Raw genomic sequence first — 27,271 nt, forward strand, 5'->3', positions numbered from 1 at the left:
ATGCTATTAATTAAGTACGTGCCTAGAAATCAAGCGGTTGCGAGATTGGATCTTGGTCGAACCACTGATTTTAAAGTCTCCTTTTTATATTAGCCTTACCTGTACACGATGGGAGGACTCGTCAGAGAAGAAAAAAAAAAAAAAAACCTTGATTCCGATTAAACTGTAGTTCCCGTTTCCCCGACTGGTTAACTAAGTTAGGGACACGCTAAGTCGACGAAGTGGCGTCCAATACAAAGACTTGCACTAGGCCACTGAGCCACACGAAATCGCTGTTATTATTAATATTATTTTCATCTACATACATGATTAAGCTTTAACAGAACCCAAGGAGCGCGAGTGTTACTCGCACTTGTCCGGATTTCTTTTTCTTTAATTACAATGGCATCGATGAATGCAAACTGAAAATCACAGTTTCGCAACAGTCGTCGCCAGAAACTTCTGTCTATCGCTGGCCGCCGCTGCAGTTGTTGCGCTCTATCTAAACTACGGTTTGGTAGTACCGTAGTTTTGGTACAGTACATAAACGACGTGATAAATTGTAGGACTACCAGTAGTATTGGTAACATTGGCAGGAAAAGAAACATAAATCAATGTGTAGGAGAGGAACTGGGAGCCGACGACTTCCCTTTGCTTGTTTGGTTGTTTGTTTTGCACCTTATTATAACCACACATTATTCAGTGTTGTCCATAGTTTATTTTAGATCCTTAAGGAATATAAATTGCATTTTATATGTAATAAAAATTAGCTGATGGCGTAACTTCTGCCCTTTTATTTAACCAAAACAATCACTTCCGATGCAGGTAAAGTTTACATGAACAAACAAAAAACATCTATATACTTATTGTTACTATTTTGTACTCAACAGAATGTTCTTCATCATGATAAAAGGAAAGGGATTCCTGTTATTATTGATAAATGCGAAAGTTGTTTATGAATAACACAAACATGTTTCATGTTAGCTCGACGAAGTATTGAAGCGACATTTCATATATTTTTTACGATTTTTAATTTTGTCTCTTTTTAGGTAATTGCATTTTATAGCACTATATGATAAATCAGTATTCTTTTATTTTTACTACAACGCCTCTCTGTTTTACGTTACGAATCAATTATTTCGAATAAAACCTCAATTGAACATCGAGAATTTCCATTTTGCCATAAATTTATTTTTAAGGAACAGACAGGAGAATAACTGTGGGAGAGCAAAAATATTCCGTAGGTTACGCGGTCCTTTATATATCTTCGCTTAGTTTCTAAACACTTCATTGTCTCCAGTTGCTAGGGGAATCTAGTAAGATACTGATCGCGTACGTAAACAAAGCAATCGCTATTAGGTAAAACCTGATAGATATGTATCACGTCTAACATACAGGTAACATGGATACTATTTTAACTGACCGGAGCTACTGGGAACACTATCGTATTCAACGCTCACTTATGATAGTCTACGGTAGCCTACGGTAATTTTACGGCTCTAGTGGTGGCAGTGGGTAGTACAGCATCTCTGGCCACAGCGGTGAAGATCTACCGTCGGTGTATTGCGGCACCTTTGGTCTCGACATGAAACAAAACAAACATTCATGCAATACAAGTTTTAACATGATACAAATAAAGTATATCAATTTAATTCAGTTGTCTCCCATGCATTAATTTTAACTACATTGTCATCCCCGCTGTATTCGCTATGGTGGTAAGAACAGCGGTGTGAAGGTTTCCAACACTTTGTCACACCACAGCTTCCTTTCCGATTTCCCTACAGTCTATTATTCACTTCCATACAACCCTTTGTTCCTGGTGTACGATCTGAGAAATGATAGAACCGTAAAATGTAAAACAAAGTGGAAAGTAAATATTACCCTTTAATGCTCAGAAGATTAATACAAATTGCAAGTAAAATTAAATTTAAGTAATAAATTGTTCTCCTCTCAATCTTCAACCTACTAGGAGTCAAAATATCCTTTTAACCCGTGGAATTGGATTTATCCGTACCGTCTTATAGCACCAATACTTACGAAATTAAATTCACATAAATTTGATCTGTTAGTAACAAAAAGAATTATTAAGATAGGAAAGCCGCTTCCGCCGACCCCAGTGCCCACTTTCTTCGTCACAATGCTTAAGTGCCGCCCCATTTCGTTTTGCCGCTCTCTCCAGAAATGGAAACGCATTCTGAGGTTGACTCCTGAACATTAGTCGAATACATATCGTCAATTTACCTGGCACGTAAACTATAGTAGCAACTCCTTGTAAACTGTATTGAAGCCCGAGATTGCGTGTGGTAACCGTGGGTGATACAGACGAAACGCTCTCGTTTGTCCTGTCCCCTCAGAGACAGCCTTTTCTTTGAAGATTACAATCTCTTGGAGTAGGGTCGCCGGTCTCTTTTAAAAAAGGTCTCACCCAGGCAAAGAAACACGGGCTAGTATCGAAATTTCTCTACGTGAGTTCTGAACACGTTAATGCTCCACTGCAGCATGGGAGCTATTTTAGCGCTGAGGAATTTCTCTGTCTTTTATTCACCGCCGAATTGGTGTGAATACGACGGTAGAGGTTTGGGTTGAGGGATTAGTTAGTTCTCTAACAGATACTTCCGACTTCCATAGGATCGACTAACAGAACGTCATTTGACATATCAGTCTGAATCTACATCTACATCCATACTCCCCAAGCCGTCTGACGGTGTGTGGCGGAAGGTACCTTGAGTACCTCTATTGGTTCTCCCTTCTATTCCAGTATCGTCTTGTTCGTGGAAAGAAAGAGTGTCGGTATGCCTCTGTGTGGGCTCTAATCTCTCTGATTTTATCCTCATGGTCTCTTCGCGACATATACGTGGGAGGGAGCAATATATTGCTTGACTCCTCGGCGAAGGTATATTCTCGAAACTTCAACAAAAGCCCGTACCGAGCTACTGTGCGTCTCTCTTGCAGAGTCTTCCGTATCGCTTTCGCGATTACTAAATGATCGTGTAACAAAGCGCGCTGCTCTCCGTTGGATCTTCTCTATCTCTTCTGTCAACCCTATCTGGTACGGATCCCACACCGGTGAGCAGTATTCAAGCAGTGGGCGAACAAGTGTACTGTAACCTACTTCCTTTGTTTTCGGAGTGCATTTCCTTAGGATTCTTCCAATGAATTTCAGTCTGGCATCTGATTTACCGACGATTAATTTTATATGGTCATTCCATTTTAAATCACTCCTAAGGCCTACTCCCAGATAATTTATGGAATTAACTGCTTCCAGTTGCTGACCTGCTATATTGTAGCTAAATGATAAAGGATCTTTCTTTATATGTATTTGCAGCACATTACAATTGTCTTCTAGAGACCTACGGTACACCGCTGTAAGAAGCGGGGCTAGTTCCTTTTCGTACCCTGTGTAAAATCGAACTGGTATCCCATCAGGTCCAGCGGCCTTTCCTCTTTTGAGAGACTTTAATTGTTTTTCTATCCCTCTGTCATCTATTTTGATGTCTACCATTTTGTCATCTGTGCGACAATCTAGAGAAGGAACTACAGTGTCTCACTTTGTTCGTTTTCGTTCGTTGTATCTGCTCGGGGCGGACGTCGCGAGACACCCTTTTCAGTTCGTTGTTGATCCATTAACTCAGTTTTTTTATTACAGAGGGCAGCTAACTCCCCGATCGAACACGCTGAGTTACTGTGCCGACGCCTTTGGCTATGTTTATGTTTGCTGTGAAGTTCCCTTTGCTTCCGTAGCAGTTTTCTAACTCGGTTGTTGTACCACCGTGGCAACTTTTCCTTCTCTTACGATCTTGCTTGGAACATGTCATTATATTTTGACAGTTTTAGACTGGTTTTGCGGTCTGTGCCTTTTGTTACTATTTTGTATTTTGGGTTTGAAACAGGTAGCTTGACTCTTTGCTATACAATGGCCTGTTTTTCCCGTATTTACCACAGATATGACGATCTTTGGTTTACTACTATGTTGTTGGTTCGCCGATGGTTTTATTGAGACGACTGACTTTGCAGAAAGTCTTTGTTTGCAGGAGCTTTTGGAAGTGTTTGTGTATGTTTCTTGTTTCCAGTAACATTTTAGTCCCACCCGTAAATTATGTCACAAGTTTTGATGGTTTCATAGTATGAAAGGCCTTTTTTTACTTCAATAAATAGTTAACATTTGAGGCAAGGCAACTACATGATCCCGATTGCAATTTGCTCAGATCTGTGATGCTGAAATCGGTGTTCATGTACCGTTTCGCCTGACCGTTTCAGTTTATAACGGTGTGTTCATAGTGTCTGGACCTGAAATACCTGATTGACGTGGACGCATTAGACTCCTGAGGTGCTCGCTATTTGGCAGCACCCAATGGGCACGTTTGGCTTATCGGATGGCACAGACATCGTTGACCATTATCGTCATCGAGAACCAGAATCCCTACACTCATTTTCCAACTATGACTTTCTACATTATCCTTTTATTATTAAGATACTTGTCGGAGATGATGAAATATTTGTGTTATGATCTCAAGTTTTTTTGGAAATTCTTGCATGAGAGACAGCACTACAGTCGACAGTTGCCTGGAATGTTGAAACTGTGTTTAGTAATGACATACGCATTCCGTCGAAGTTTTACTGGATACATTTCACGGCGCATAGGCTATTTTATGTCTGCATATACCGCAATACATACTTATGAGTCAAACTATTATGACAACTGTCCATATCGGGCACCGGTTGCCTATTCTGCTGAGTCAGTGGCCGATCTCCCTGTAACTTCCGGACAAACATAGAGGGCGTGTATGTTGGTCATTGGAAGCTCCAAATCTAGGCAGGTAATAGCGCTCCAGAGGGAAACAAGTGGCAAGTCGAGAAGACGAGAAGAAAGGCAAATGTGCAATCAGTATTTTCACCGGGTGGCATCGTCCGACATGCCAACTACATATCAAAGGTCGTGTCGGCACAGACACTGATGAGCTAAAACATGATGATCGTTACCCACCGCAAGATTGAATGCCGTCTCGTAGTTGATGACAGGTGACCCAGTAAGGAAAGTATATATGAGAAGCAAGGACGAATAGAGAATCATTACAGCGACGGGTTGGGCCACAAATGGCGAAATCCGCCGACATAAGCGACTTCGACAAAGCGCAGATTATTATGGCCTAGTGTATGAGAATGAGTACCTCGCAAACAGTGAAGCGAGTAGCCTGTTCGCGTGCTACTGTTGTCAGCATCTACGGAACGTAGGCGCCAAGGTGTTACACGTCCACGTCTCATCACAGAATATGCAGGAGATAGGCTTACAGGATAGGTGGTAATCTGTGGCAGATCTGATGAGACACAATTGTTTCGAGGCACACTGTTCAGCGCACGTTGCTGAACGTTGCGCGCCGCATTAGACGACCCTTACGTGTTCGCATGCTGACTCAACGACATCGTCAATTATGACTGGAAATGTGTCGCCTGCTCCTATGAATCACGTTTGTTCTTACCACACCTGGCTGAAAATGACTTACAAGTTCGTGGGGCCCTCAATCGGTAATGCTGGAATTCAATACGGTGTTGACCCACCCTTAGCCTTGATGACAGCTTCCATTCTCCCAGGCATACGCTCAACCAGGTCCTGAAAGGTTTCTTGGGGAATGGCAGTCCATTCTTCACGGAGTGCTGCACTGAGGGGAGGTGTCGATGTCAATCGGTGAGGCCTGGAACGAATTCAGCGTTCCAAAACATCCCAGAGGTGTTCTATAGGATTCAGGTCAGGACTCTGTGCAGGCCAGTCCATTACAGGGATGTTATCGTCGTGTAACCACTCCGCCACAGGCCGTGCATTATTAACAGGTGCTCGATCGTGTAGAAAAATCCATAAATAGCTCTTCAACAGTGGGAAGCAAGAAGGTGCTTAAAACATCAATGTAGGCCTGTGCTGTGATAGTGACACACAAAACAACAAGGGGTGCAAGCCCCCTCCTTGACAAACACGACCACACCATAACACCACCCCCTTCGAATTTTACTATTGGCACTACACGCGCCGACAGATGACGTTCACTGGGCTTTCGTCATACCCACACCCTACCATCGGATCGCCACCTTGTGTACCGTGTTGAAAAATGCAATCGCCAACCCCAAATTGCTCTTCAACAGTGGGAAGCGCCACTCCACGCAACGTTTTTTCATTGTTCAATCGTCCACGGTTTACGCTCCTTACACCAAGCGATGCGTCGTTTGGCATTTGCCGGCGTGATGTGTGGATTATGAGCAGCCGCTCGACCATGAAATTCAAGTTTTCTCACCTCTCACCTAACTGTCATAGTACTTGCAGTGGATCCTACATCTACATCTACGTGATTACTCTGCTATTCACAAAAAAGTACCTTGCAAAGTGTTCAATGATCCACCTTCAAGCTGTCTCTCTACCGTCCACTGTTGAACGGCACACGGGAAAAACGAGCACTTAAATTTTTCTGTGTGAGCCCTGATTTCTCTTATTTTATCGTGATGATCATTTCTCCCTATGTAGATCGGTGCCAACAGAATGTTTTCGCAATCTGAAGAGAAAACTGGTGATTGATATTTCATGGGAAGATCCCGTCGCAACGAAAAACGCCTTTGTTTTAATGATTGCCACTCCAATTCGAGTATCATGTCTGTGACACTATCTCCCCTATTTGGCGATAATACAAAACGAGTTGCCCTTCTTTGTACTTTTTCGATGTCATCCGTCAGTCCCACCTGATGCGGATCCCACACCGCACGGCAATACTCCAGAATAGGGCGGACAAGCGTGGTGTCAGCAGTCTCTTTAGTAGACCTGTTGCACCTTCTGACTGCTAAGTATTTAGTTGAATTTACAGCCTTCAGATTTGTGTGGCTTATCGCGTAATCGAAACTTAGCTGATTTCTATTAGTACTCATGTGAATAACATCACACTTTTCTTTATTCAGGGTCTATTGCCACTTTTCGCACCATACAGGTATCCTATCTACATCATTTTGCAAGTTGTTTTGATCATCTGATGACTTTGCAAGAGGGTAAATGACAGCTTCATCTGCAAACAATATAAGACGGTTACTCAGATTGTCTCCTATGTCGTTAATATAGATCAGGAACTATAGAGAGCCTATAACACTTCCTTGGGGAATGCCGGATATTGCTTCTGTTTTACTCGATGACTTTCCGTCTATTACTACGAACTGTGACCTTTATGACAGGAAATCACGAATCCAGTCACACAACTGAGGTGATACTTCGCAGGCACGCAGTTTGGTTAGAAGACGCTTGTGAGGAACTGTGTCGAAAGCCTTCTGGAAATCTAAAAATATGGAATAAATTTGACATCCCCTGTCGATAGCACTGATTACTTCATAAGTATAAAGAGCTAGTTGTGTTTCACAAGAAAGATATTTTCTGAAACCGTGTTGACTATGCTTCAGTAAATCGTTTTCTTCGAGGTACTTCATAATGTTCGAATACAGCACATGTTCCAAAACCCTACTGCAAGTCAACGTTAGTGATATAGGTTTGTAATTTAACGGATTACTCCTACTTCCATTTTTGGGTATTGTTGTGCCTTGAGCAACTTTACAGTCTATAGGTACGGATATTTCCATGAGCGAGTGGTTGTATACAATTGCTAAATATGGAGCTATTTTATCAGCATACTCTGAGAGGAACCTGACTGGTATACAATCTGGACCGGAGGCCTTGCCTTTATTAAGTGATTTAAGCTGCTTCGTTACTTCGAGGATATCTACTTCTAGGTTTCTCATCTTGGCTGTTGTTCTTGATTGGAATTCAGGAATATTTACTTCGACTTCGTTGGCGAAGGAGTTTCGGAAAACCGTGTTTAATAACTCAGCTTTAGTGGCACTGTCATCAGTGACTTCACCGTTGTTATCGCGCAGTGAAGGTATTGATTGCGTCTTGCCACTGGTGTGCTTTATGTATGACCAGAATCTCTTTGGGTTTTCTGCCAGATTTCGAGACAGAATTTCATTGTGGAAATTATTAAAAGTATCTCGCATTGAAGTATGTGCCATATTTCGAACTTCTGTCAAACTTTGCCAATCTTGGGGATTTGGCGTTCTTTTAAATTTGGCATGCTTTTTTCGTTGCATCTGCAACAACGATGTGACCCGTTTTGTGTACCATGGGGGATCAGTACCATCACTTATTAATTTATGGCATCTCTCAATTACTGTCAATACTATCTCTCTGAAAATATTCCACAACTTTTCTACACTTACATGATCAGATCGGAAGTAGTATAGACTGTCTCTTAAAAAGGCGTTAAGAGCATTTTTATCAGCTTTTTTAAACAGATATACTTTGCGTTTCTTTTTGATGGTTGTAGGTGTTACGGTATTCAGCCCAGCAGCAACTGCCTTCTGGTCGCTAAACCCTGTATTCGTCACAATACTCACTATTTGTCTAGGATTATTTGTTGCTAAAAGGTCAAGTATGCTTTCACAACCATTTACACTTAGAGTGGGCTCATGAACTAATTGTTCAAAATAATTTTCTGAGAAAGCATTCAGTACAATTTCGGATGACGTTTTATGCCTGCCGCCGGCTTTAAACGTATAATTTTTCCAGCATATCGAGGGCAGATTAGTGTCACCATCGACTATAATTGTATGAACGGGGTACTTATTTGAAATGAGACTCAAGTTTTCTTTGAACTGTTCAGCAACTATATCTTCTGAGTCGGGGGGTCGGTAAAACGATCCAATTAATAGTTTAGTCCGATTGTCAGGTATAATCTCTACCCATACTATTTAACACGAACTATCTACTTCAATTCCGCTACAAGGCAAACTACCTCTGACAGCAATAAATACTCCACCACCAACTGTATTTAATCTATCCTTTCTGAACACCGTTGGATCGTCTGAAAAAAATTTCGGCTGAACTTATTTCCGGCTTTAGCCAGTTCTCTGTACCGACAACTATTTGAGCTTCAGTGCTCTCTATTAGGGCTTCGGGCTCTGGTTCTTTCCGAACACAGATACGACAATTTACAACTACAATACCAACCGTTTCTACAACTACCTTACTGTGTTTTATCTGCACACTTTTGGATGGACGTCCCTTCTGCGGTTCCCTGAGACGCTCTAACCTAAAAAACCGCCCAGTCCTTTCCACACAGCCCCCGCTACCCGTGTAACCGCCTGCTGTGTGTAGTGGACTCCTGACCTATTAAGCGGAACCCGGAAACCCACCACACGATGTCGCAAGTCAAGGAATTTGCAGCCTACACGGTCACAGAACCGCCTGAGCCTGTGATTCAGACTCTCCACTCCGCTCTGCACCAAAGGACAACAGTCGGTTCTATCGACGATTCTGCAGATGGTGAGCTGCGCCTTAATCTCGGAAGCAAGACTGGCAGTCTTTACCATTTCCAGTAGCCGCCCGAAACCAGACAGAATCTGCTCCGTTCCAAAGCGACACACGTCATTGGTACCGACATGAGACACCACCTGCAGTTGGCTGCACCCTGTACTCTTCATGGCATCCGGAAGCACCATTTCCACATCCAGAATGCCTCCCCCCAGACTGCACACAGAGTGCACACTGGCTTCCTTCCCCTCCTTGGCAGCCATGTTAGTAAGGGGCCCCATTACGCTCCTAACATTGGAGCTCCCAACTACCAGTAAACCCACCCTCTGTGAATGCCAAGACCTTGTGGGCCGAGAAGCTTCCTCTGGAACAGGGCGGACGACTGCATCCGGCTCAGAGACATCGTCAGCCATGTACACAACGATCACAGTTCCTATCCATTACTGCAGTCACTCCTGTTTGAAGCTCGTAAAAATATGTAACAAGCGAACGGTGTACTCGCCTTATTAGAAGCAGGACCTAGCAGTGCTGCTCTCGCTGACGGTCTATTTGGAATTCCTGTGTGATGGCCTGGGTAGACGTCTGCCTATTACACATTACTGTCCTCTTCAACTGTCGGCGATCTATGTCAGTCAACAGATGACGTCGGCCTGTACGCTTTTGTGCTGTATGTGTTCCTTCACGTTTCCACTTCACTATCACGTCGCAAACAGTGGACCTAGGGATGTTTAGGAGCGTGGAATCTCGCGTACAGACGTATGACACAAGTGACACCCTTTCACCTGACCAAGTTCCAAGTCCATGAGTTCTGCAGAGTGCCCCATTCTGCTCTCTCACGATGTCTAATGACTACTGAGGTCGCTGATATGGAGTACCTGGCAGTAGGTGGCAGCACAATGCACCTAACACGAAGAACGTATGTTTTTGGGGGTGTCCAGATACTTTTGATCACATAGTGTAGGATAACTGCCCGTGTCACCCAAGGAGCGAGGTAATGCAGTCGTTAGCACACTGGAGTCGCATTCGGGAGGACGACGATTAAAACCCGCATCTGGCCATCCAGATGTAGGTTTTCCGTGATTTCCCTAAATCGCTTAAGGCATGGTTCCTTAGAAAGGGCACTACCAAATTCCTTCTCCGTCCTTTCCTTATCCGAGCATTTGCTCCGTCTCTAATGATCTCCTTGTCGTCGGGACGTTAAACACTGATCTTCTCCTTCTCCTCCTCCTCCGTGTCACCAGGCCAGACATACGCTACAGTGGTTTGAGGAGCGCGACAGTGGGCTAGTGGGCACCGGTTCGCCTTTGATGACGGAGTACAATATTGGTGGAGACACAATTGTTTCGAAGCACACTGTTCAGCGCACGTTGCTGAACGTTGTGCACCGTAGTAGATAATTATAGGCCTGTATCGTTGATGTCAATCTGTTGTAGAATTATGGAAAATGTTTTATGCTACGAGGGTTGCCCAGAAAGTAATGTACCGTTTTTTTTTCTTCAACAATTTTTTATTGAAGATGATGAGAATTACACACAAGAAAGAATGGTGTTTTATCTACACACCCAATTTTTCCACGTGATCTCCATCCCATTCTCTGGCCTTCCTCCAGCGCGATACGGGCATGTATGCCCCGTCGATACCAATCCTTGTTCTGGTCGCGGGGCTAGTGCTTCACTGGATGAATCACCTCCTCATCGTCCTCAAAATGTCTCCCACGAATGGCATCCTGTAATGGCGAATGGCAACATCAGCTCGCTGCAACATGTCAGGTGTTAAAGCCGTGGATGGTCTATCCGACCACTGCAAATCCCATATGAAAATAAACACGGATTCCGCAAACAGAGATCTTGCGAAACTGAGCTCGCTCTGTTCCTCCATAAAATCCATAGCGCTGTAGACAACAGTACTCAGGTTGATGTAGTGTTCCTTGACTTAAGAAGGCAGTTGACACCGTACCGCACTGCAGTTTAGTGAAAAAAATTCGAGCTTACCGAGTATCAGATCAGATTTGAGACTCTGCAGAGAGAACTCAACAAAAAAATGGTCCAAATGGCTCTGAGCACTATGGGACTTAACATCGATGGTCATCAGTCCCCTAGAACTTAGAACTACTTAAACCTAACTAACCTAAGGACATCACACAACACCCAGCCATCACGAGGCAGAGAAAATCCCTGACCCCGCCGGGAATCGAACCCGGGAACCCGGGCGTGGGAAGCGAGAACGCTACCGCACGACCACGAGATGCGGGCAGAACTCAACAAACCGCTCTTAATGGAACAAAATCAACAGATGTAAATGTAATATCTGGAGTACCTCAGGAACGTGTGATGGCGCCGTTACTGTTTAGAATGTATATATATATATATATATATATATGTTCCAGTTCTAGCAGATAGCTTCGGAAACTCTGTAAGACCCTTTGCAGATGATGCGATTGTCTTTAAGAAAGTAGCAACACCAGACGATTTGCAGAATGACGTAATGTGGACTGACGAACGGTGCAGACTGTGGCAGTTGATCCTGAAATTAAATAAATGTGAAGTGCTGCGCATACATAAGAAAAGAAATCTACTACTGCACAACTATACTATTCATGACAAATTTCTGTAAACAGTATCTACCATAAAATATCTAGGAGTAACTATCCAGAGCGACCTTAAGCGGAATGACCACATAAAGCAAATAGTAGGAAAACCAAAAGCCAGACTGAGATTCATGGGAAGAATCTTTAAAAAATGTAACTCATCCCTGAAGGAAATGACAAACAAGACGCTTGTTCGACCGAGTCTTGCATATTGTTATTATTATTTTCAGCCATAATGGCTATGTTTGTAAACCGTGATTGTGGGAAAATTGTTTATTTCAAGTTTCTGCTACCAGTCACTTTTTATTTTATGCTTAATCTAACATAATGGAACGCGTTTCGAACATGTTTTGTTCATCTTCAAGCGTTTGTACATACATACATACATCTAGAAATGTTACTTAAAAATAAACAGTCTTAAACTAGATTAATCTAGAACACTTTGTTTTTTACTGTAGCTGCTAGTGTGGCATTTGGGGGAAGGAGGGGGACAGTGTATATCTGGAAATCGAAGTCAGTGATGTCTTCTGCTGGTTTTCTTCTTTGTTGTTGACTATGTATATCACAGCCTGTATCGGATGCAGATAGATTTGCATCAGATATGTGTTAGGAAAATAGTGTGAAAGGCTTTTATATGACAGTTGATCACTTACAGTTACATCCTCTTGCTGCTTCACTTGCATCACTGGTGTAATGGTGGAGCTGTTGATTGACATTACACTATTGCACACTATATTTTGTCACTGATCGACACTGCACAAATTGCTTCGATGATATACACAGAACACAAGACGGCGGACTGTAGCATGTGAGTCTGTATCGATAATCGAGGTTTTGTATCGATATTCTTGGTTCTAGTCATTGTTCATTTATCTTGGACCCTTACCAGGTAGGACTAATAGAAGAGATAGAGAAGATCCAACAAAGAGCGGCGCGTTTCTTCACGGGTTCGTTACAAAGATGCTGAACGAACTTAAGTGGCAAACGTTACGGAGAGGTTTACTATTGAAATTTCGAGAGAGTACTTTCCGGGAAGAGTCGGACAACATTAATTCCTCCCGCATACATCTCGCGAAATGACCACGACGAGAAAATGCGAGAAATTAGAGCTTATACAGAGGCTGATCGACAGTCGTTCCTCCCTCACGCCATTCGGGAGTAGAACAGGGAACGGAAGTTCAGTTAGTCGTAGCAGAAGTACCCTCCGCCACACACCGTTACATGGCTTGCTCAGTAAGCTGTAGAGGTAGATATAGCTAGTCTCCTCAAGCCTAAAGAAATACAGAATACGTCTTCCTGAAATGGAACGACGTATTACAATTTTTTGTTTTTTAATAATGTTGAAGCAATGCCCTGTCAAAAATCCTGCCCGCATCTCGTGGTCGTGCGGTAGCGTTCTCGCTTCCCACGCCCGGGTTCCCGGGTTCGATTCCCGGCGGGGTCAGGGATTTTCTCTGCCTCGTGATGGCTGGGTGTTGTGTGCTGTCCTTAGGTTAGTTAGGTTTAAGTAGTTCTAAGTTCTAGGGGACTGATGACCATAGATGTTAAGTCCCATAGTGCTCAGAGCCATTTGAACCATTTGAACCAAAAATCCTGCACGAAGTCATTTACACGACACACGCTCATCAATCTTCACAATGTCGACAATAAGCAGTAACGAGTACATTATTACTTACGTAAACGACGTTCCCTGTACCTCGTAAATCGTACCGTCTCTGGACACAATATTGTGTAAGTTGGTATATTTTCTGTATAATGAATTCGAAAATATACAGCCATCAGCCAACAAATCCTTACTTTGTGGTTGTTGTGAAGTATTTCAACCGCAAGATAACACTGACATCTGAATCTTCGATTTTTTAAGCCACATTTCAATGTACAGTTAATGTAATCACGATCAATTTATGTACATTTTTATGATATGACAATTGATATGTAACTTCTGTTACTTCTGTAGCTACTTGGCTTGTTTCCATGGTTACCATAGTGTGCAGTAATCAACTAAGCCACACGTATTTTTTGGTGAACACAGTCTCCATAATATTGCCAAAACTCTTTTGCTAATGAAACGTAGTCTCTCTTTCAGACTTTTATTCTTCGTCTGCTTGGCATATTCGCATCAACGTAACAGATGAGTAAATTTTTTGCTTCCACTGCTTGATAAGACCGATGCCGTCTCGATCTTGGGAGCAGAGAAGGAAGACTAAGAAAAAAGTGCGTAACGCTGCGTGCGCTCTGGCGGCAGATTCTGTGTTTAGCGCACGAGGCGCTTGTGGCGTGGTGCGCGGTCCAGTGCCATACCGAACGTTGGTAGCCTCCGCTGCTGTCGCTGCTCTCCACCACCAGTACCGGCAATGGCGGGCACGCTCCTTCTCCACGCTCAGATGCTGGTGTGGCTGTTGTTAGTGCTGGGCGTCCGGCCCTTACCACTTCACAATGACCTTCAAACAATGTCGGAGGTAAGGACATTTTACTATCAGTTCTTCAAATTCTACATTACATCGTTAAAAAAAAAGGAAACGCAGACACTGTTGCTAGGAATATTTACAATTTATATTTCTCCAGTTTCAGTTACCGTAGTTGATTACTATTATAATTTTGAATATTTAGTTACTGATCAATGCTTATGTTATATCTGCACCTGTAAAATATATTACAATAATTAATCACAATCATTCTATGTCTATGCCTCTACGGCTTTTTCAATGTCTGCTTTAAACGAATAGTACAATACATACTAATTTTAACACTAGTGTCATTCGAGTTGTACAACTACAAATAGTGACCTAAACCATATTCTTAATATGTCTCTTAATTTTAGAATTTTAGTTATTAGACCATTAACAGTGTGTGAATATTATTAACCATGTCTTCTGTCTCCTTTGTTCGTCAATGTTGTGTGAGTAGAGGGCAGAATCGAGCTATATTATTTGACTCACATTTTCCAAACAAGAAGGTGAGGGATGATTCCGTGGATGTACATCAACATTTTCCGTTGTCTTGCGACACTTCCAAGCATAGTCTGCATTCTTACCACCTACATCATGGTTACTTCTCGTGCCATTGGGATTTCCATCTGAAAACTCGAGGCAGAGTACTATAAATTTCTTAGTTCCATATTTTGTATTATTGAATTACCTGATCACATGTACCATTTCAAGTCTTTACTTTTTTTAAGTTTACTACAGATGTATGGTACTATAGTTGCAGAAGCCTGACCGTCGGTCTGCAGCTTCAGTTTTATAGATATCTAATTCAGGCAGTAAACTGCATCTTGCGCTACAGTACTGTCTATTTATTTCTTTGATCTTCCAAAATTTCGGAACGTCACTTAACGTTGATGGCGCAGCAGTTAGGTGCGATATCATAAATCAAAAATTTAGTGTTCGATTTCTGCTCGAATCTAGCTTTTTTTAATAGTTAACGTGATTGTCGTACATAGCAATGCCTTGTACGTGGGAAGAAAAAGCAAACGCACAATGGCTCACGTTCACCATTAAGGGATAGTTCGGCTTCGGTGGAACGCAATAGTATACCATATTAAACACGACTGTGGTTAGTAAAGCACTGCGGTGTTCGAACCAGCTTTTACGTTCATGGCTGTTTTGTCTTCATTACTGTTGCCATACCTTGGGCATCACTATGAGACCAGAAGATGAGCTGTACACCAACGTTTACGAACATTGGGACTCCAGGGGCACAGTGACAAAGTCAAATTCTCATCACAGATTAGACAGGCGACAATATAAAAAGAGTACGAATACAGACACGTTAATGATCTCTGACATCGAGAATTCAGGATGATACAAGCCAGCATGCGATGTAATCAGAGCGTCCAAACGACTTGACAAGGTATCAAAGAGGGCCTAGGTAAACTCAAGGGGAATCTGTGACATATTACGTTGACTAACCAAACCTGGAATCCGCTTTCCCTGCGCCTAGACCAATGTGGTCGTTGCATCTTACATCGCTCCACACAGCAACGCCTAGATAATTAGAAGTTCTGTCTGATTACACTGGTTGATCTCTGGCCGTGAAGTCAAACGATATCAGATTTTTTTCTTTTTTTTTATATACGGTCATCACTTTACTTTCATTTGTGTTTGCACCAGGTTCTAATCATCTGCATGCCTCTCTGCATTTCTTAACAAGTTTTCAACGATGTCACCTCACTGTATACAGTTGTGTCGTCCGCAGACTACTCCATAGGGCTGCATGAGTTCTCTGACAAGATAAGTACGTTGCCTGACAAAACCTGCAGCACCCAGAAGACACGGTCAGATGACAGTATAACTTTGCACACATACGACCCATTTCCAGATATTTAAATGAAGGTAGAGCGCACACCAGACTACATAAGAGTTGTTTGTGTTAAGTGTTGATACCAGACCTGGTAGGAAAAATAAGAGGAGTGAACATCGTCATACGTCGAGTGATCATTGGGGAGAACACGGAGATGACGATCACTTGTGTGAGATAGCGCTATTACCAGCTGAGAGAGCTAGTAAAGGGCCACAAATTGGGTGGTTGGTAGAATCTTTCAACATCTAGATTTCCGAGGCATTCGGATGTGACAGTGACCCGATATTAGGTTGCTTGGGGCGCGAGGTCAGGCATACACATCGTCAAGTTTCCGATGGACCATGTCAAACCACCAAAAGCGTATATCGCCGAATTGTGCACCAAACACATCGTAACCGCTTCACTTCAGCATCTTACATGTGCGAACAGCTAATAGACTCCCTGCAGTATTCCTCGTCACCCAGCAAAATCGATCGGTGACTAGCAGCTTACGTGTTAGAGAATTAGGCGCTGGCTTCCGTTATCACACAACGCAAACTGCTGCATTTGGAGTGTTGTGACTGGCACGCATGGTCAGCTGATGAGTGGCATCGCATGGTGTTCAGCGATGAACTGCGATTCAGCACTACCCCGGATGACCATCGTCGGCGAGTATGGCGGCGACCTAAAAAGAGGTACCATTCGTCCCATGTTTTAGAGACACACAGCGGAGTTCCACTTGGCGTCGTGGTGTGAGGAGCCATCTAGTAGTGACTGACGGAAAACTGACGGGACGGCGGTATGACATGGACGTCCTTTGTCCTCATGTGTTACCTCTTATACGACAGTAGCATGCTGCCATTTTCCAACAGGACAATGCTCGTTCACGCATTGCATTTCTAGAAAGTTGAAGTTGAGATACTTACGTAACTAGCAAGATCCACAATCTGCTCAAACAGAACATGTGTGGGCTGATGTCCCAGTCCCAGTGACAGTTTCTAGGATATCAAAGACCAGTTACAACAGTTGAGGGCCAGGTTGACTCACTGGTGGATGCAACAGCTTTAGGACATCCTTCCCAACTGGATCAGTGCATGCATCCTGGCCAGAGGGAATACGACGTCCTACTGATAAGTGGGCTCATAGTGCCAAATTCTTTTTAAATTTAACTCGATATTGTAATCAATGAAATAACGTCATATATACTGTCAACCCGTGAAGTTTCAGTTCCTTTCCTCCTCTCCTTTCGGATGCCACAATTTTTTTTGTCAGGCAAAAATGGGCAGAAATCTTTCCCACACTAAAATTTTTTTCTGTTTGATGGTTTGTGTGAGTACAATGTACACTAACAAATAGAAGCTAGAAATGCTACTATACGTTACGTAGACTGTAAGTTAGCAGAACAGTAACTGCAATATTCCATGCAGGTACTTGAAGTGCAGTACTGTAGTACTTTCAAAAGAAATGTTGTAAACGGAAAAGGCAGTCCTTAATTAAAAACTGCATCACCATTACTTTTCTTTTGTTGTTATTCATCTGAAGGCGGTTGACTGAATAATCAATACGCATTTTCTTTGTGTTTACATTTGTTTACTGTCAACACCAGGAAGTGGACAGGTTGCGTTAGCCCAGGTACTTATACTGTGTACTTCTATAGGAGAGTAAAAGTCAAATTTTTGTTACGTTTCTAATAACGTCATGTAACGTACATTGTTTTTGAACAAGTGTTGAGGAGAGGAAGTGGATTACCAATTCGTTTTTTTTAAAAAAAAGCCTATTGCCGTTTCCATTTTTAACCAACACCGATACAAGAGACATCCGCGCTAGTTACTGTCCCCCTGGCAGACATACAACGTTTGCCGATACATTTTTTATCTTGCTTCTGGAAAAAAGATTATTTAGTGTGATCAAGATGGTGACGTCGTTAAAAACTTGTTACGAACTACAGCGAGGCACGGAGATGATTAGCACCTGATGCAAAGGCTGGGTGAAACTCCACGGGTTGATAGGATATGTGATATCATTTCCGTTATTACAAAATCGAGTCAAATTTACAAAAATTTTGCAATATGAGCCCATTTACCAGTATGACGTTGTACCCCATCTGGCGTAGATGCATGTACGCTGATTCGGTTGGGTAGGGTGTCATAAATCCGGTGTATCCTCTCCTACAATAAGCTAACCCACAAGTATTTTAACTGGTCCTTGATGTCCTGGATACTGGCACTGGGACACAGTTGATGTCCGAGCAGGTGCGACACGTGTTTTGTCGAGAACAGATCTGGTGACCATGCTGGCACAGGAGTAGTTCAGTATCATACTTCTGAAAAAAACATTATTTAGAGTTATCAGGACGATGACATCGTTAAAGACACATTACGAAAAGCTTCAAGGCCTGTGGCATGTATGGACGACCATCGTCGTGTTGAAAAATGGCACCACGATACTCTCGAGTGAGAGATAACACATGAGGGCACAGAATGCCCTTGACGTTCCGTTGTGCCGTGAGAGTTCTCTCAACCACTACCACCTGTGGTTTGAAGATATCCGATGGCTCCCCATACTATGACGCAAGGAGTAACGCCACCGCTCTGCCTCTCCAAAACATCAGAAGAATGGCACTTCTCCCCAGGTCATCGACACTCTCGCATGCGATGGTCATCGAAAATAATGCAGAACCGCGATTCATCGCTGAACACAGTGGGATGCCATTCATCAGCAGTCCACGCTTCCCGGCCACGGCACCAGTCCAAACCCGGGTCAATGTCACATCCAAATCGCTCACACGTCTGGATATTGCACTGCTCGTTCGCCCGGCCAAATGGAGACCCTCAATGAGGCCCTTTCCAGACTCTGCCAGATGCTGATAACGCTATCTCATACGGGTGTTCGGTTTCTCTGTGTCCTTTACAGTGTTCACTAATATCTGAAGCTGTTTACGCCACTTACCAAGACTGGTTACAGCAGTAAACACGATCAACAGTAATTACCTCTGATGGCCGTTCCACCAGTCACAGCGCATTATTGCTCTAATTATTTAAACACACATCGATGGGGTGTACAGGTACAAAGCTACATTGACATTCGACCATGTCTTATGAGTGTTGAACTTTCTTTGTCAGTCAGTGTACATTCTGGATATGCACTCTCAGAATAACAACATTAGGCACAGTACTGGAATGAACCACGGACTTTAAATGTCTCCAGAGGCTAAAATCCATAGTGTAGTGCATACCCTTCATTTCACTCACTGAATTCATCGTTTTGTAATGTGGTAGTTAGTCTTAAAGTAACGCAAAAGTGTAAAAGGACATCAGTCGAAACAATTCTGTTGAATATATACACGAATGACCAACACATAGCACCCGACAGCAGAAGCTTTTTGTTTGCCGATAACATTGCTTTAGCCATACAGAGGCCAGGTTGTGAATCGGCAGGAAACACCCTCACGAATGCCCTTAAACAACTTTTCCAATACGGCTGCACAAACCAACATAAATCAAATTCCACAAAGACACAAGTGTGTGCTTTTCATTTCAAGAACACAGAAGCCAGTGGAAAATTAAAAATAGTGTGGTCAGATGTCGAGCTGGAACACTGTGAGATCAAAAACTACCTAGGACTGACACTTGATGGATCTCTTACTTTCAAGAAGCACTGCATAAGCTGCAAGTCAAAAATTTCCATCAGGAACGATCTTCTACGTAAACTGACCGGATCACAGTGGGATAGTCAACATGAAACTCTACGAATCTCTCCAGTGGTACTATGCTATTCTGCAGCAGCGTACTCATGTCCTGTTTGGTATCATTCAACACGTGCAAAACAGGTGGACTAACTCCCAATGACCTGTTGAATTATAACAGGTTGCTTGAAATCAAATGGTTCAAATGGCTCTGAGCACTATGGGACTCAACTTCTGAGGTCATTAGTCCCCTAGAACTTAGAACTAGTTGAACCGAACTAACCTAAGGACATCACACACATCCATGCCCGAGGCGGGATTCGAACCTGCGACCGTAGCGGTCTCGCGGTTCCAGACTGCAGCGCCTAGAACCGCACGGCCACTTCGGCCGGCTGCTTGAAATCCACTCCAGTCGATTGACTTTACTACCTTGGAGGAATAGCACCACTTCCTCTTCAAAGAGAAATAGCTCCGAATGAGGAAAGAAATAAAATGGAACAGGAGAGAATGGTTGGTTGGTTGGTTTGGGGAAGGAGACCAGACAGCGAGGTCATCGGTCTCATCGGATTAGGGAAGGATGGGGAAGGAAGTCGGCCGTGCCCTTTCAAAGGAACCTTCCCGGCATTTGCCTGGAGCGACAGGAGAGAATGCATCCTATGTATGGGTACTAACCGCTCCCGCAACGACTGAAGTGTAGGGGGACTTTCCTTAGAACCATTGCTGAAAAAGCTAGTTTGCAACTATGGAGGGCTACTACTTACCTTCCTCTGGCTCGGAAAGAGTTTCAGAAACTCTGACTTCTGGCTATGATGAGAAATGGAAGACTTGAAAGTCCCTGAATAGACTAAGCTCTGGAGTTGGCAAATCAAATGTTAGTCTGGCAAGATGAGTCAAGATGGGGATTATATTCAGCGTGACTGAGAAGACCAGACTAATCATCATATGCTTCAATGCCGACCGCATTCGGCCTCCTGCACACAAGATGGACTTCATCAAGGAACAGAAAATGCATTGGAAGTAGTCAAGTTTTCGACAAATGTTACACAGTCGTAACTGTGTATAGTCTTAAATGTATCGCTGATTATTATACGAAGAACGATTCTTTGCATAATCTCAAGGTGGGTGTTTGGTAGGCAGTGTCTGGTGTCCGCATTGTAACGTGATTCTCTCACCAAACTATTCATTCTAATAGGTATCCCCAGAAGCTGTTTAATTTATATGTGGATCAACTCATGGAAGATGAATGATTGTATGGATGTTTTCACCAAGATGGTCAACAAGACACACCGCCGTGACAACGTTGTCTGAAGTGCGAGGGGGTTGGGGGAGGGGGGGGGGGGGGCATCAGCAGAGTCAGTTGCAGCCTCCCAGCCACCTCGATCCTCTGGTCTCTCTAACAGTGATGTTTACCTGTAGGGTAAACTGAAGGATCTGGTGTATTCAGATAATTCTTACGCACAGGAAGTGCTACAGCAGAACAGTGAAGTCGGTACTACTGCTATCCCTGGGGCAGTTATTACGCGTCTCACACATTTCGATAAAATGAGCACAGCGCTACACCGGCGTCAACAACGGCCATTTCCAGCATTTTCTGTAACTTTCATTATTGGGGGTTTATTCCGCCTCAGACTTATAGCAAATATTTTACATGTTATTTTTAATTTGCCCACGCTTTTCGTTGAAGACAGCCTAACTGTAGTACAGTCATTTTCGAACACGGCTTCTATAAATTTACCCATCAAATTTTCACGATAACTCCGTCGTATTCCTTATAAGAATACCCATTTAAATTCTCCGAGCATTCTGTCTATACTTTAGTATGGGCTGTTCCGACCTGTTGCAATACTAGCAGTGCCTCCGTGACATCGTCCGTTGTCTGTTGTCACCCCTACTTTATAAGCACTCCAAACACTAGAACAACATTTTAGAAATGGTCACACCAGCTTCTTGCACGCAATTCCTTTTACAGACACACCACACTTTCAGAGTATCCTTACAACAATCTAAGTCCACCATTCGTCTTCCCTAGCACCGCTTTTACGTGATCTTCCCATTTCATACCCATTCATAGAACTACCACTTAATACTTAAACGTATCAGATGCTATCGGGTTCTCTCGTTTTGTTATAGGCATCATCTTACATTAATCCTCATTTAAGGAGATCTGTCATTCATTACACCAAGCACAATTTTTTTCCAAGTCCTTGTATATTCCTTACGATCGTCTAACGACGATACTATCATGTAGTCAACTGCATTGTCAGCAAAGGATCTATGGTACTGGTGATCCTCTCTAATAAATCATTTATGTCTGTTGAAAACATTAGAGGTTCATTAACACGCTTTCTTAAGGCACAGCCGATGTTACTTTCGTTCGTGTGGAACATTTTCATTCACTCGTCACCGATTGCTATGGAAGCTTTCGTGTCCTTGTAACTCTTACTAGGAACAACGTAGATAGTTTCAAATCTTCCGAACATTAAAAACTGCCTCCTAAAAATTTATTCCATTTCATTTTCTTATAATACTTTGTGATACCATGTGACTATATTGTGTTAGACACGTAAAAGGGGCTTGCGTATTTATACACCCACTTTCATTAACTTATATAACGTTCGTGACAAAAGTGTTGGTTACATATAATTTAGCGTTTGTACGCTGCAACTAGGTGAGTAGGTGGAGTGGCTACGACAATCATATATGTTATTTTAATTATAACAATGCTTTACTTTGGCTCCACAGTAGCGATGCTGAGAAATTCAGTAATACTGCTCTTTCAAAGGTTCGCCTACGCAATGAACATAAACAGCACAGTGTGTGCTCTTCTAACCCTATCGAATTTTTTCTGAATTAATTTCTTCATCGCCAGAAGTGGCAGTGTTAATTTTCTTGTGTCACGCGCCTCATCCTGTGTGCCGACCTGCATCTCAGGCCTAACTTTGCCCGATATCCTGTGACGAATGAACTGTGCCTAAAGATACTTTTCAGCATTCACTATCGTGATTCTCACCGGTTTTGTCCAACGCTCTATATAGAGCATAATGTGTTCTACCTGTAATCTATATTACTGAACAGCTAACCCGGAATCCAGAACCCAGAACCATTTGCAGGCTGCCTGTCCAGCGGCTTCCAGGGGCAGCAAAAATTTGATTTTCAGTACTTCGTGTAATAACTGACCGAATTTAAAAAATTAAAATGCTATCATAATCTACTCAAGAAGAGGTATAACCTTATGTTAAAACTTTAACACAATAGGCCAAGTATTACTGTTATAAACTGTGTGTTTGTTTTCAAGCAGTATAACAGATGGCGCGCAAATACCCTGATTTTATTCATTCAGTATTTGAGAATGAAAGCACTTAGCGACTCCCAACAAATTTTACACACAATTTCAAACTTTCGATGTTTCTAGAATTAAACTTCTGCATCAGATAAGACGTTTTAATTCATTCGGTCTCTACTGCTAACTGTATTCGCAGCACGGTTTGGAGACGGTATCCATGTACCTGCAAAGTTATCTCATTCTACGACTCATAGGTCAGAAGATATGACGTCATAAACATTTAGATGCGTGAAAGACCAACTTTTGTTTAAGATGAGACAGAGTAAAACTTCAACATTAGGCATCATGTTTTAATTTATTACTTCTAAATCTATTCACAATACACTTTACAGACAGTATCTATACATATCACTGAATGTACCTACAAAATTATATCATTGTAAGACATATAGTTCAAGAGACAGGACGTCGTTAACACTGAGATGCGTGAAATCGTAATGAGAGCACTTATGAGTAATTTCCAAGAAATTTTATGCACAATTCCAAATCTTTCTTAAACTTTTTCTCTCTTACCTGCTTAAAGTGAATTATTTAACGCATTAACGCGTTTGTAAAGTATTTATACGTTTGAAGCCGTTTTACGCTACAAGGGAGCTCGATTCTTTAACCTTCGCAATACCAAGTGGGGAGGGAGGGGTACTTTGTGCCTGCCTTTAAAAAATATCGTAATTTAGTTTGGTAATTTGCATTTTAAAATTTTGATAAATATATTAATTATTTTAATGATTTCTTATATCAGATGCTGTAACTGTTTAAATTTCTCAGTAAAACTTAACCCAATAAATTAAGTCTGAGTATTGACTATGACTTTTCACAACAAATTTCATATTCATACTTTCAGGTTCGTGACCCTTCATACACATCTATCTAACTTTAAAAAGGATGTTGTGAATGAAAATCAGAGAGAATTGATGAAATTTGTATATTTTTAAATTGTTTGTGTTGGACATAAAGTAACCATCCTCTCCGTGTAAACATTACGGAAAATGCGTTAGTGTTGCAAAGATGGCGCTAAAAGATATTTCAGGTTCTGTACCCTACTTATACTTCAATCCTATCTAAAAAGTATTTTATTAATAAAAGTTAAACACATTTATCAAAATTTGTTTAAATTTCTTTTTTAGTTTTTTGTGGTGGGCACGAAGTACCCCCCCCCCCTTCATGGTATTACACGTTATGGAATATGCGTTGGTATTGCTAGGGTTAAGGAATCGGAAATGTACTGATCTAATCTAGGGTCTTAAAAAATGTATTTTATACGATTTCATTTTTCCCTTAGGTAAGCATCGGAAAAATCGCATGTGGTAGTGATTCTATGGAATGAGTGTCAGTTATGAAATAGAAACATGTGTATAACAGTAAGTGCACGTGCATATATACTGAACCGCCTTTGCAGATCGCTTCCGCCGGCACGGACGACGCTGAGCTACCGTCGGCAACTGAGCGCCCCACCATCTTTATCTCCGCAGTCGACCTGTACGCAGAGGACTACGGAACCGGCGCAAATCGACATCCGCTTCTCTTCCATTTGTTGCAGCCTAGCAAGCCTATCAACAGGGAAACTTCAGTTCAGGAGCTTATAGAGCGCCTGAAGAAGGCTGCGGTTGTCAACCTTAACCTACGAAAAGTGTCTAACGAGTCTGCTGAGGAAACGTCCTGCAGGAATGACTCTTCTACTTGTCAATTCATGGAAACCGTCAAACGGAGAGTGCCAGAAATCTCTGAAACGCCGGTAAAACCTCTTTCAGCGTTCACCATATGCGCTGTAGTAGTTTCAGTTTTAATAATTGTGGTGGCTGCGGTATGGTATGCCGGTAAACATTATATAGTCCGATACTGGAATACTATGCAGTTACTCTTGCACGGTGAGACCATAGAGGTCATCGAACGACGCCAAAATAATCACGAAATGATATCCAGGCCAATCAATATATCATATTAAACATTTGGCGTAAAGTATTTCTTCCAATTAAGTGGTGTAACTTCATGAATATTCATTGATTGTATGAGTTAAAATATGATTTAATTGCAATGACAGCATTCTACTGTGTAACTAATATTAATGAAGGTAAGGATAAATGATGTATACCGACGTTTTGGATAAATTTAGCTATTAATAAAGAATACAAGTAACGCTGAGTTCTTGTTTTCACGCTCACTAGTACACAGCACTTACCACATACGATACTCCATTTTTTTTACATTCTCTTATATCACTAGAAGCTAGACACAATGACACACGTCAGGGTGATCCAATGATCAGTATTTTCCCACTGATGATGGACTTCCTTTCGGCTCGGAGAGTTCATTCGTATCAGTAACGACATAGTACATTTTTACATGAATTGCCTTTGAACATAATTTTAAGATTTACTTGAGTGTAAATGGCATTAAAATGTTCCAGTTGTTTCCCGTTCTGTTTACAAATCTTTCCAGGAATCGTATTCGATATTTCAGCAGCCAGATCCCTGGCCATTTTCAAGAGAAACTACGAGCACGAGTTAAGCCAGTGAGATTCAGACAAACGGTGCCAGAATGGGGCATGAACATTATACGAGAGTTGGAACTTTAATAGTGGCAACTATTTATTTACAGCTCGTACAAAATAGATACGTGTTTCAAAGTTTTACTGACCTTCAAAGTAGTCACCAGCATTATGTATCACCCTTGCCAGCGATGTGAAAGTCGTAGGATACTCTTAGCAGTGCCACTTGTGTTGACAATTCGAGTGGCGCGGTCTATTGCCCGACGAATTTGTAGCAGTTCTGAAGCGAATGCCGTGAGTGTTTCCTTCAGTTTAGAAATCGAGTTGAACTCACGAGGCCTTAAGTCAGGGGTGTGCAGAAGGTGGTATAGCACTTAGCCGCCCCATCAGTCAAATAAATCAGTAACAGCTTGCACTGTACGTGCTTGAGCATTGTCCTGCAAAATGATGGTCAGGTCCTGCAGAAAGTGTCATCACTTCTGTCTCTGTGCTGTTCATTTTTGGAACACGACCTACGACCAGCTTAGTGACAGAAGTGATGACACTTTCTGCATGACCTGACCATCATTTTGCAGGTCACTGCTCAAGCACGTACAGTGTTTGACTGATGGGGCTGCTAAGTGCTATACCACCTACTGCACTCCCCTGACTTGAGGCCTCGTGAGTTCAACTCGATTTCTAAACTGATTGAAACACTTCACGGCGTTCGCTTCTGAACTGCTACAAATTCGTCGGACAATGCACCGCACCGCTCGAAGTGTCAACACAACTGGCACTGATAAGAGTATCCTACGACTTCAACATCGCTGGCAGCGGGTTATACACAATGCTGGCGACTATTTTAAAGGTCAGTAAAACTTTGAAACACCTATCTATTTTGTACGAGCTGTAGATAAATAACTGCCACTATTGAAGTTCTAACCCTCGTTTATAGTTGCGAATTACACAGATGACACACTACATTAAACTCAGTACTTTGAGATGAGGATCGAATCGTCGGAAATCAATACTGACTCTTTATCTACATACATAACGTGCACCTTACAGCAACAACTTAGGCTCATAGAAACTGTTTACTGTGCCAATCACTAATTTCAATGTAGACTGTACTAAAAGGGCATATAAAAGTTTGTTCCCCTAAACCGCACACTTAATATTTTTTGATGAAATCACAGAAAAATATTTAAATCGTTAACCTGAATGGGCCACCGTTCTCGAACTGACAAAGCATTACTTGGTGAGCAGATGTCGCTGCTTTCAGTCGTTCTGGCGATTACCAATGGTGATCCATCACGATTAATGATACAAATCATTATCTGTCATTGTGTCAATGAAAATATTAACTGCAAAATGAAAAAGCAATAACTATCTTCACGACAAAATCTCTTTTTGCCTGTTGTACAATGAGATAGACAGCTTATACTCATCTAATGATGAGGGTATCAGTTGTCCTGTTGGTCACGGACTTTCATATACAAATGAGATGGTGCATCCTCTACCCGTGCACAACGATCCAGCTCCACCCGTGCAAGTCTCCTACACATATCTTAAATGAACAGATGACATGCACCATTCGAGCGAAT

The sequence above is a fragment of the Schistocerca nitens genome, chromosome 3, assembly GCF_023898315.1.
Source record: "Schistocerca nitens isolate TAMUIC-IGC-003100 chromosome 3, iqSchNite1.1, whole genome shotgun sequence".
NCBI lineage: Eukaryota > Metazoa > Arthropoda > Insecta > Orthoptera > Acrididae > Schistocerca > Schistocerca nitens.